We start from the raw sequence: 11298 nt of genomic DNA, 5'->3' as shown, positions 1-11298 counted from the left end.
CAAATGTGTATTTTAACCTCCTGTGTTTCTTCTATATTCCAACTCTTGCAGCCAACCATCCACCTGAGCATCCCCAATTCACCTTGCACACCAAGGAAGATGCGTCCAGATTAAAATTGGCAGTCACTGCCCGTGCCACCCTCTGTAAAACCCCTTCTGCCTAAGTTGTCTGCCTTCATTGGTGGCACCTGCATGACCCGTGTTCACTAGAAACCAGGGAGTCATATCAGGATCTCTGCTCTACCCATCTCCTCCCTCCAACCCCATCAGAGTCACCTCCTGAATCTCTTTAATCCATCCCTCTTCTCCTCTCCCAATGCTATCACCTGAGACCATGCCAACACCCTCTGTCTTCTGGAATAACCTAAAGACATTGTTACGTTTGAGGTCTCCCAACCTCATCCCCTTCCTTTCGATCTATCCTCCCCACTGCTATACTCCCCAAGTACATTTTTAAAAATTCATGTGTTTTTGTTTTAATCCTTTGCATAAAGCCCTCCCCATCACCTACAAAATGAAGCTCTACCCTCATCTGTCCTCTTGTCTTTGATGATCTTTCCAGACTCATCTCTTGCTGTTCCAGACACTTCCGCCTCTCTAGTCAACCTGAAATGTGTGTAGCTCCTCAGATAGGAATGTTCTTTTATGTCTCTGTGCCTTTGCATGTGCTGGTCCTGCTGCCCCAAGCTCCTTACTTGCTGTAAGTTCCACCTCATCCTCGCTAAGCTTTATCTCCGTTCAGCCTTTTCTGATCTGGCCAGACTCCCTTCCCTGTGCCCCTTATATTAGCATTTATTTTAATTTATTGCGATTTTTTTTGTTTATGTGTTTGTTCCGCTCATGGAGTGTGAACTTCTCAACGTCCTCCTTAGCACAGTCCCTGGCATGTGGCACGTGCTTAATAATAAAGGTTTACAGAATGACCACGTGCACAAATGTCTGATGATTTGGTGTCATTAACCATGGTTTTATGGGGAAAGCAACTGACGGATGTACGAACTAGATGCATTCCTAATAATTTAGATAATGCCAAAGTCAGTCTTATATAAAATTAAGCCAACCAAATACACAAGTATACCTGTACTAGGCTAAACTGTGCCCCCGTTCAAATTCGTGTGCTTCTCAGAACCTCAGAATGTGACCTTATTTGGAAATAAGGTTGTTGCAGATGTAATTAGTTCAGATGAAATCATACTGGTGTAGGGATGGCCTTTAATCCAATATGACTGGTGTACTTATAAGAAGAGGAGAAGAGACACAGACACAAAGGGAGGATGCAGTGTGACAAAAGAGGTAGAAATTAGAGTGATGTAGCTACAGGCTGACAATGCCAAGGATTGTTCTCAACGCAAAAACCTGGGAGAGAGCCCTGAAACAGATTCTCTTGATGAGTCTGACTAATGGTTTATCAATTTTGTTTATCTTCTCAAAGAACCAGCTTTTAGTTTTATTGATCTTTGCTACTGTTTCCTTCATTTCTTTTTCATGTATTTCTGATCTGATCTTTATGATTTCTTTCCTTCTGCTAACAGATTCTCTCCTAGAGCCTTCAGTAAGAGTTTGGCTCTGCTGAGACCTTGATTTCAGACTTCTAGCCTCCAGAACATTAAAAGAATAAATGTCCATTGTTTTAAGCCACCCAGCTTGTGGCACCTCGTTTCACTGCCCTGAGAAACTAATACAGCACCGCGGCCTGAGTTCAAGCATCCCTAGGAGGAGGGAGGTAGGGATGCCAATGAGTTATGGCATCTCCTTCCAACAACAGTTGATCAGCGTGAAACGCGATATGCTAATTAAAGTTTCCTTTCTCTTTCCACAAATGCCCCCAGTGTAATGACAATGACTGAGAACACATCCAGCAGAAAAGCCGAACGAATGGCAGATAAAAGTGGTGGAAAGATTGTGCGTCAAGGCCAGAGTTCCCTCCTATCTTTTCCTCTTTTGACTGATCTTTAAACAATTTGGTCCTTTAAACCATCATGGGATTCTAAGTGAACTATGAGACCACTTTATCTCTAGATCCAAGCATTCTAAGAAAGGGGATGAGTCAGAGAAAAGGCAAATGGCCAGGCTCAAAGAGAGAGGGGGAGGGGAAGGGCAGCAGGGCTGGGGAGGGAGAGGGGATGAATCCTGGGGCCTTTTGAATGTTCCTCTCCAGTGAAGAAGCTTCCAGGAAGGTGTCTCCTGGCCCCTCTCAGCTCTCTGGTGTTTTCCATTATCCTATTTGTCTGCTCTTGAACAAATGCCTGGCTGGTTTTTAAAAAATTATATTTTGGCTTTGTAATATGTATTCACATGTGATAGGGCAAGATCCTCCCTTTATATTCTGTTTCTAAAGGTGACAATGGTGAACTGGAAAACTTCAAAGAAAAACTAGCCTGTAGGATTTGTTTTTGAGTCAGAAACCTTTGGAGGTGGCTTGGCTATTCACATACATTTTTTTTCTCCCAAGTCCATATTTCAGTAAAGTTTTATATGTGGGGAAGAATCCCCCTGCAATTTTGGTTGGTATTGCTTTGAATCAATAGATTAATTTGGCAAGAAATGATATCTTTATAACATTAAATTATCCTATATAAGAATATGGAATTTCTCTCCATTTATCTAGATTATTATCTATGCCCTTTATTAAATTTTGGTGCTTAGAGATGTTTAGGGTGTTCTTGGTTAATCCCTAAATACTTATAAATGTTTTGGTGCTTTTGTAAATGTTTTCTTATTTCTTATTTTATGTTCTAACTGGTTATTGCTGATGTTGATAAGTTACATTGATTTTTTGGAACTAATCTCTAATTTGGCAAATCTATAGAATTATCTTATTAATTCTAATTGTTAATCTGTTGTTTTCATTTTCTAGGTGGAAGATGACATCATCCTCAAAGAATGATAGCTTTGTATTTCACCTACTAATCTCTTATTCCTCTTTTTTCAATTTGAGCCAGGACTTCCAGTTTTATGGCAAGCATTTGCATTGATAACAGACATTTTTGTGTCGTACACAAACATAAAGAGAATGCAGCCAAAGGTTTCCACTGAGCATATTTGTCATAAATTTGGGGTATATAACCTTTATTCAGTAAGGACATTCCTTTCTCTGCCAGGTTTGCCAGCCGTCAAATCTGACCAAATACTTTTTCAACATGTTTGGAGATAATTGTGCTATTTCCTCCTAAGTCTATGAATGTGGCAAATTACACTGATTGTTTTTTTTTTAATTACACTTTTATTTATACTGGCTATCTTCAAAAATAAAATACAGAAAAATAAAGAGAAAATTAAGATTTTTTAAGTTATAGTACAAAGATCCTATATATACTCAATTTCTAGAAATATTTCTTTAAGGACATATGTAAATATATAAATCTGTGGGACAGCACTCCATTAATCAATTACTATAGTGGTGTAAATAATACTCTCAAATCAATTTACCTTCTTAAATGAGAAGATCAAGAATATTCCATTAAATAAGAGCTCTGCCATCGGACTTCCCTGGTGGTGCAGTGGTTAAGAATCTGCCCGCCAGTGTAGGGGACACGGATTTGATCCCTGGTCTGGGAAGATCCCACATGCCGCGGAGCAAGCCTGTGAGCCACAGCTACGGAGCCTGTGCTCTAGAACCCGTAAGCCACAACTACTGAGCCTGCGTGCCACAACTACTGAAGCCCGCGCACCTAGAACCCATGCTCTGCAACAAGAGAAGCCCACGCACCGCAATGAAGAGTAGCCCCAGCTCGCCGCAACTAGAGAAAGCCCACGTGCAGCAAGAAAGACCCAACGCAGCCAAAAATTAAAAATTAATTAATTAATTAATTTAAAAATAAAGTTCTTGGTGAAAATGAAAAATGTGTCTTTAAAAAAAAAAAGTTCTGCCATTTAAAAAGCTTTAACACTGATTCATTTTCTGATATGAAACAACGTTTTATCCAGAGCCAATTCAGTATGATGAGTTAGTTCTAATGCACTGTTGGATTTGGGTAGCGAGCATTTTAGTTGGGGGTTTTGATCCTATATTTGTAAGTGAAATGGCCTATGGCTTCTCTTCTGGTGTCACCCTTATCTAATTTTAGAATCAAGAGTGCAGATGACATAAAATGAGTGGTAGCTTGTTTCTTCTTTTGCTTTCTGGAACAATTGTTCTGAAACAATTTGTGTAATATAGAAATTAACTGTTTCTTGAAAGTTGGGTAGAACTCATCAGTGGAACCATCTAGAGCTGGGTTAAAGGGAGAGGTAAGATCTTTAAGGGCAATTTCAGCATCCTTAATATTACCGGTGTATTCATGTTCTATTTCTTCTTGCTCCAATTTGACATTTTCCTTTTTTTTTTTTTTTCTGGGAACACATCCACCAGATTTCCACATTTTAAAATGTGTATATGCTTACAATATGCTTTTTATTATTTTTAAACCTGTTAGACTATAGTTAATTATTTTTCATTCTTCATTTTGATTATTTGCATCTTTTCTCTCCTTCTTTCTTTTTTTCTTGATCAGCCTTGCTGGAGATTGTTTATGTTAATAATCTTTTCAAAGAATCAGCTTTTGGTTCTGTGAATCTTCTCTGTTGTTTTATTCTCCGTTTGACTGATGTCTGCAACTACCTGTATTATTCCCTTTTATTATTTTTTTAGTTTGCCCTGTTGGTCTTTTTTCAACTTCTTGAGTTGAACACTTCATCAATTTACTTTTAACTTGCTTATTTCCTGATAATGGTATTTAAAGTGATGAATGTCTCTTTAGACACTCTTTTAGGTATGTCTCATATTTTTGACATGAAGTGTTTTTACCCTCATTTAGTTTTAAATATGTTTTAATTTACTCTACAATTTTCTTCTTAACCTTACAAAGATATGGTATTTTACAACTAGCCTTTTATTGTTAATTTATGATTGTGTTGCACGGTGGTTGGAGAACACAGTAGGTAAACATTAATTTCTTAGAACTTCTTTTATGATAAATACATGCATATTTTTGTAAGTGTTTCAGATTTGGTTGAAAAGAACATGCATTCTTTGTTTATTTGGTATTGCATTCTACATATATCTAATAGTTCGAGCTTATTAATGGTACTGTGAAGGTCTTTGGTGTCTGTGTTTTATATTTTTAATTTTAAAATATTGCCTACTATGTCTATCATTTTCAGGGAAAGGTATGTTAAACTCTCCAGTACTGTTGGTTTGCTGATTTCTCTACCATTCTGTCAATTGTTGCATCTCAGTTTTTGAGGTTGTATTGTTTGATGCATATATGCTTGTGAGAGATAGACCTTTTTATTTTATAGTGCCTTTTACTAATATACAAATATAAAACATCCTTCTTTGCTCCTTATGACACTATCTTCTTTAAATTCTATTTTTCATCAGATATTGGAATGTATATCTTTGCCTTCTCCTGGTATCTAACTGGCTTATCTTTTTCCATCCTTTCATTTTCAAGCTCTGTGTGTCCTTTTTCTCAAGTGTCTCTTGTAAACAACATGCTGTTGCAAATGCCAAAGGCCAGGCCCACGTGTGTGTGGACCTGAGTAATTTATGAAGAGTCAGGGACTGACTTCAGAGTGGAGAGTCCCACGTATCACAGGCCGTGAGCACCACTCCTCCTGCCACCATGACCTTAGTCTGCTCCTCTGGTCAGGGAGAAGCAGCCCTGGAAAGGGCAGTCCCTTGGGTTGACATCAGCACTGGTGGCTCAGAGGCGGGGATGGAGATGTGATTGCCCGAGAGAAGCTGGCCAGTCTCCCTGCACCTGTTCCCATTAGCCCCCAGCCAGCAGGGCTTTTGCTTTGCCCTGATGGTACCCTAGTGTTACATAAAATGAGCCAAAGACAGCCTCTGTGTACCAGCCCCTAGGTTGTTTATTTCTTCACTGCAGGCTGAGACACATTACCACAAAAGCTCACTGCTGCCAGACTCAAATTTTACATATCCAGTTATTTAAAAAATAGCCTAAATAAACAAAATTTTAGCCATTTAAAACCTACCTCTTTGGGCTTCCCTGGTGGCGCAGTGGTTGAGAATCTGCCTGCCAGTGCAGGGGACACGGGTTCGAGCCCTGGTCTGGGAAGATCCCACATGCCGCGGAGCAACTGGGCCCGTGAGCCACAACTACTGAGCCTGCGCGTCTGGAGCCTGTGCTCCGCAACAAGAGAGGCCGCGATAGTGAGAGGCCCGCACACCGCGATGAAGAGTGGCCCCCGCTTGCCACAACTAGAGAAAGCCCTTGCACAGAAACGAAGACCCAACACAGCCATAAATAAATAAATAAATAAATTAAAAAAAAAAAAAAAAGAACAGGGCAAGTTACTTTACTTTAAAAAAAAAAACAAAAAACCTACCTTTGTGTATCCTGTGAAACCCAACCTGACACCTGTTACCTATTAATAAGGTAGGGTCTTGTAGTTTTAATGCCCTAAGTCCCCACTGGCCTTCAGAGTTCTCTGATGCAGAGCCTCTCTGGTCTCACCTAGACGTGTAAGTGCTCTCTCCCCCTGAGTTACCTTGTCCTCCTCCCCTTCTAAGAAGGGACCCCACAAAATCCTGCCTGAGGGACTTTCCCTACCATCAAAGCATCACAAGATAAAGCTTGTGTGTGCTATTGCCACCTTGTGGTCATGTCTTTTTCTTAGATCAGCCCCCAGATCCTTCCAACTCCTACCTACACCCATGGACCCTGGAACCAATGGAACAGGCAGCAGCTGCCACTTTCTGATTAAAGTGGCAGGAAGTGACTGTCAGGGCAATGTTGGCAGAACTCAAGAAACTATTCTCTAAGTGGTCTTCTTGCTGCCACCCTGCGGGGAGGCTCCCCCCTGGCCCCTAGACATGAGTTCAAGGCAGTATCCAGTCTCCCATGGCTTCTCTGGCTTTCACTGGTGGTGGTGGAAACATGGTTTACTTCTTTGCTTGTTCTCTTGCTTTTGCAAGTTAAATAAATTTCTTTTCCCCATTATCAAAATAATGCTGAGGTATTTTTTTAAGTTGGAAACAAAAGTAGTAGAAAAGAAGAAAAAGTTAAAAATTTTTATTATCAAAGACAAGCCTAGTTAACAGTTGGATGTGTTTCCTTCAAATGTTTTTTTTTTTTAGTTCAGTTTTTGTCTTACGTTTATTAAGATCATGTGGTACATTCAAAATCGTGCATCATGACATTTAAGTTTATTTTTCCCTGTTTATAAAGGAATTGCATGCTCATCACAGAAAAGCTGCTTCTTGGTAGTTTGTTGACTGTTCTCATCTGAAAAGTATCCAAAGATTCAGGCCCATCATTATGAGTTTTGAAGATGCAGAAAATCACTGCTCTAGTTTTTGGCACTAAAAATGGCCATTATGTTGTTCTACTAATCTACGGTCTTTGTAAAGGGAGAAGAAAAATCTTTTTGTTTAGCTATTCTCACATCAGAACTGCATAGAGCTTGGATGTTATTATCAAGTGTCAGAACACAATGGCATAGTTATTATTTAGGTAGACATTTAGACTGGCAAAAGTTTCCATCTGAGCTGAGGGGACGAACAGGAGATCCGGAGTCCATGCATGTTTCCTCTGGCCAAGGATCAGAGGCGTCCCTCCACCTGCTACATCTTGGCATTAACACCCTTGACAGGACCCTGAGAAGGGGAATAAAAGACACAAGAAGGACCAAAGTTAATATTTCCATCAGCTGGGAAGACTGAGGGTTAAGTCAGAGACTGGGTAAAGTTATTGAACACACCCACGTGTGGGGAAGGAGAGTCATACCCACTGCAAATATCTAAGCCACTTGGAATCCTGAGTTTGTGAGATCCTGGAGTGCCTGTGCCTCTCCAGTGATATTGTACAGGTGGTCTGTACAGGTTTATGAGCCCCAACTGTGTACAAATCTTCCCAACTCCATGTTCAGTGGATTCATGTTGGTAGCTTGAAATTGGCTATAGTGGTAGCATGTACACCACAGAAATAGGCAAATGCTACAAATCAGGTTTTGGTTTTTTCTTTCTCCCACTCCAAAAAGCCAATTGTTAATTATTTATGAGCACACCACTGCCTCAGATGTCCTGAAACAACAGAATGTAGGAAAAGCAACAAACCGCTGTGCAGGTCTGACGGAGTCCTGCGTTTTACTCATGGGGACTGCATCTCCCAAGGTGCGATGCAGCACCCAGGGTCCACCCCACTTCCTGTAGTGTGGTTTTCTGGGGTGGGGTGGGAAGATTGTTGGGGATGGGGCTCTAGGGGCGGAGCAGGCTGCCCTAACAGGGCTCCAACAGCAGCTCCCACGCAATAAAATTTTGCTAAATTACCTTGTTGGTAGAGAAAGTTCCGTTTTCTTTTTTTTTCCTTCTTTGCCCAGATCTTCTCAGATCTTTTAATCAATTCACATATTAAATATTTGGGGGCATCAGCCACGTACCAATCACCGTGCTCTGTACCTGGGATGCAATGGTGGATCCTGCCAAGGGTAGTAAAGCCACACCACTTCCTCCCGGAAATGCAAGGTGCCACTCTTCCTGTTGGGGTCTGTACTGATGTGAGGGCACGTATGTGAGAGCTGCCCCTTGTGGCTCTTGACTCCATTTTAGTGAGGTTATTAATTTTCATGATAACAATTGTAGAGATACTGAATCCACGTTCATAAAATTTCCGGCCAAGCTGACTCTTAAATACAACAAATACTGCTCATTTTTTAAAAGTAGCATTAATTTATTCATTGAATAAATATTTACTGAGCATCTACTTGTGTGCCAGGGACAATGCCAGGAGCCAACTTTCCACTGCCCCCTCTCTCATGGAACATATAATGTCTCCCAGTGTATGAAATTTCATTTTTCAACGGTATTTCAAATGTCAGTTAGTAACTGACAAAGATTCTGTCCTTAAACAAACTTTAGCCAGGCTCTTCTGAGTCATGTATTTAACAAGGCCTTGCCCTTGGCCTCTGTCCTTGGCCTGGTTAGTCCAGTTCTAGCAAGAATCCTGCTGGGTCCGTTTACCAAAAATCCCCTACCCTTATTATAGAATAAGAAATATACATTTGGCTTCTGTCCCAGTTTCCTGGCATATAGCGTCTAAAACTCTTGGAATCTCTGAAGTCATACGTGTCTTTTTAGATGTTAATGAAATGGCCAGTGGATGGGGGCTGGTTTCCAGGGAAACCAACTGTGTGATTAGAGGGTTGTAACTTTCAGCCCACCCCTCACCTCTAATCCGCAGAGGAGAGAGGGGCTGGAGGTGGAGTTAATCATGAAGGATCAATGTTTTAATCAACCAGCTCTCCATAAAATACCCCATACGATGGGGCTGGGAGAGCTTCCAGGTTGGTGAACACATGGAGGTGCTGGGAGGGGGCCACATCCAGAGAAAGCACGAAAGCTCTGTACCGTGCTTTGGCTGTTCTTAAGTTGTATCCTTTCTAATAAATGGGTAATAGTAAGTAAAGCAATTTCCTGGGTTTTGTGAGCCATTCTAGCAAATTATCAAACCCAAAGAGGGGGTCATGGGAACCCCTGATTTATAGCCATCTGGGCAGAAGTACAGGACTTGTGACTGACACCTGATGTGCGAGCAGCCTTGTGGGACGGAGCCCTTGACTTGTGAGGTCTGCACTAACTCTGGGTAGCTTGCATCAGAATTGAATTGCAGGACACCCAGTTGTGAAGAGAATAAAAGAAAGTGGATTTTTTTCCTGTATTTGGTATCTGACCACCCTGGATATCTGATCAAAGCCCTCTCCCTAGAAGCCAGGATATATAGAAGTTTTTGCAACAAAAGACCAGGTAGTCAGAACATCAAAGGATTACTGTTAATAAAAGAAAACCAGACATCTCAAGTTAGGGAATTTAGTGATTTTCTATGTATGGGAAGATGCAAGAGGCTGGCCTCACTGAAATCATTCCTTTGATATGCACCTCAGCTACCTGGGGCCAGCATCCTGTGTTTTCTCATCCTGAGTTTCCTCAGGTGCACCGTGAAGGTGGCTGCAGCAGCCGACTGCTAGATGGGCTTGGCAGTGGGCAGCCTGCATTTGTCTCCATCCTGAGTTCCCTCAGGGCTCACCATCCCGGCAGCTGTAATGTGATGGCTTGATGGCTGCAACATCCTTTGTTTACTGAAATGGCAGGCAATATTTTAGAAAATGCAAACTAATCAATAGTAACTGAAAGCATATCAGTGGTTGCCTGGAGATGGTGAAGGGCTGGAGTGGAGGACTATGAAATGAGAATGCAACAGGAGGTTTGGGGAGTGATGGATGTGTTCACTATCTTGAATACGGGCATGGTTTCATGGATGTATTTGCACCAACAATTATTAAATTGCACACTTTAAATATGTCAAAAAAAAATCCTGCCCCTGCCAATTCTCATATCTTATCACCCTGGTTTGCCTTCAGCAAAAGTCTTGTCAAGTCCGTTTGACCAGAATCCCCCTTACTTCTGGTGCTTGCTCTTAGTAATTTTCTATCCACAGACCCCACCCTGCTCCTTGTCTCCTGAATAGTCTGCCTTACTGTTCTTTAACAAATGTCACAAATAATTTTTCTTTAACATAACCTGCCCATGCCTTTATAATTAGAGCATATTTAAAGAGCTGGTTAGAATTCCTCTGCCCAGCTGATTATGAATTTTCTATATATAACAGTAGATCTATTTTTTTCCCCTTCTCTGGAAAGGCAAATCATTCCATGAAATAGAGGCTGCAATTAATGTAAAACAGAAACCCTTGCTTAATTAATATATTCTTTAAGTTGGATCAACCTTTTACTGTAAGTCTTTCCCTCATATGACCAACAGGAAGTTCTGACATTCCTTGCTTTGCTGTAAAGTGAAATTATATATAAATCTATCTGGAACCATGTTGAAACTTGTATTTGTAGTCCAGTGAAAATCCATTGGAAAAGATCTCTATCTCTTTGTGAGAAACACATGTCTGAAATTTACATCCTGCCACTACGAACTCCTTTGGTCAGTTGACCAACTTAGTATTAGCTTAAAACTAAAACACCATATTTGTCAAAAACTTCGAAGAAAAGAATGACTTTCCCTGACACTAGCTAAAAGAAAAATGGTGCAAGAGTTTCTTTATATAGTTGTTCTTGACATAAATTAGACTCATGTGAGAAAAGGATGTCTAAATCTATATTCTAAATAATACAGCAGAGGATTACAAGGCAGACTGTGCAGATTGGAACAGCATTCCATGGCTATTTTTACTACCGATAAATGAATTGCTTCAGATAAAATGTCTTCCTGTTCCTTTTCTCTCTCTTTCTCAATATATTTCCCTCACTCCCTACCTTCTGACCCCAACCTCTCCCTTTCCCACGTAT

Source organism: Balaenoptera borealis, assembly GCF_965194805.1.
Source record: "Balaenoptera borealis genome assembly, chromosome: 6".
NCBI lineage: Eukaryota > Metazoa > Chordata > Mammalia > Artiodactyla > Balaenopteridae > Balaenoptera > Balaenoptera borealis.
The sequence above is the reverse complement of the archived record's forward strand: the minus strand, read 5'-3'. Positions refer to the sequence as shown.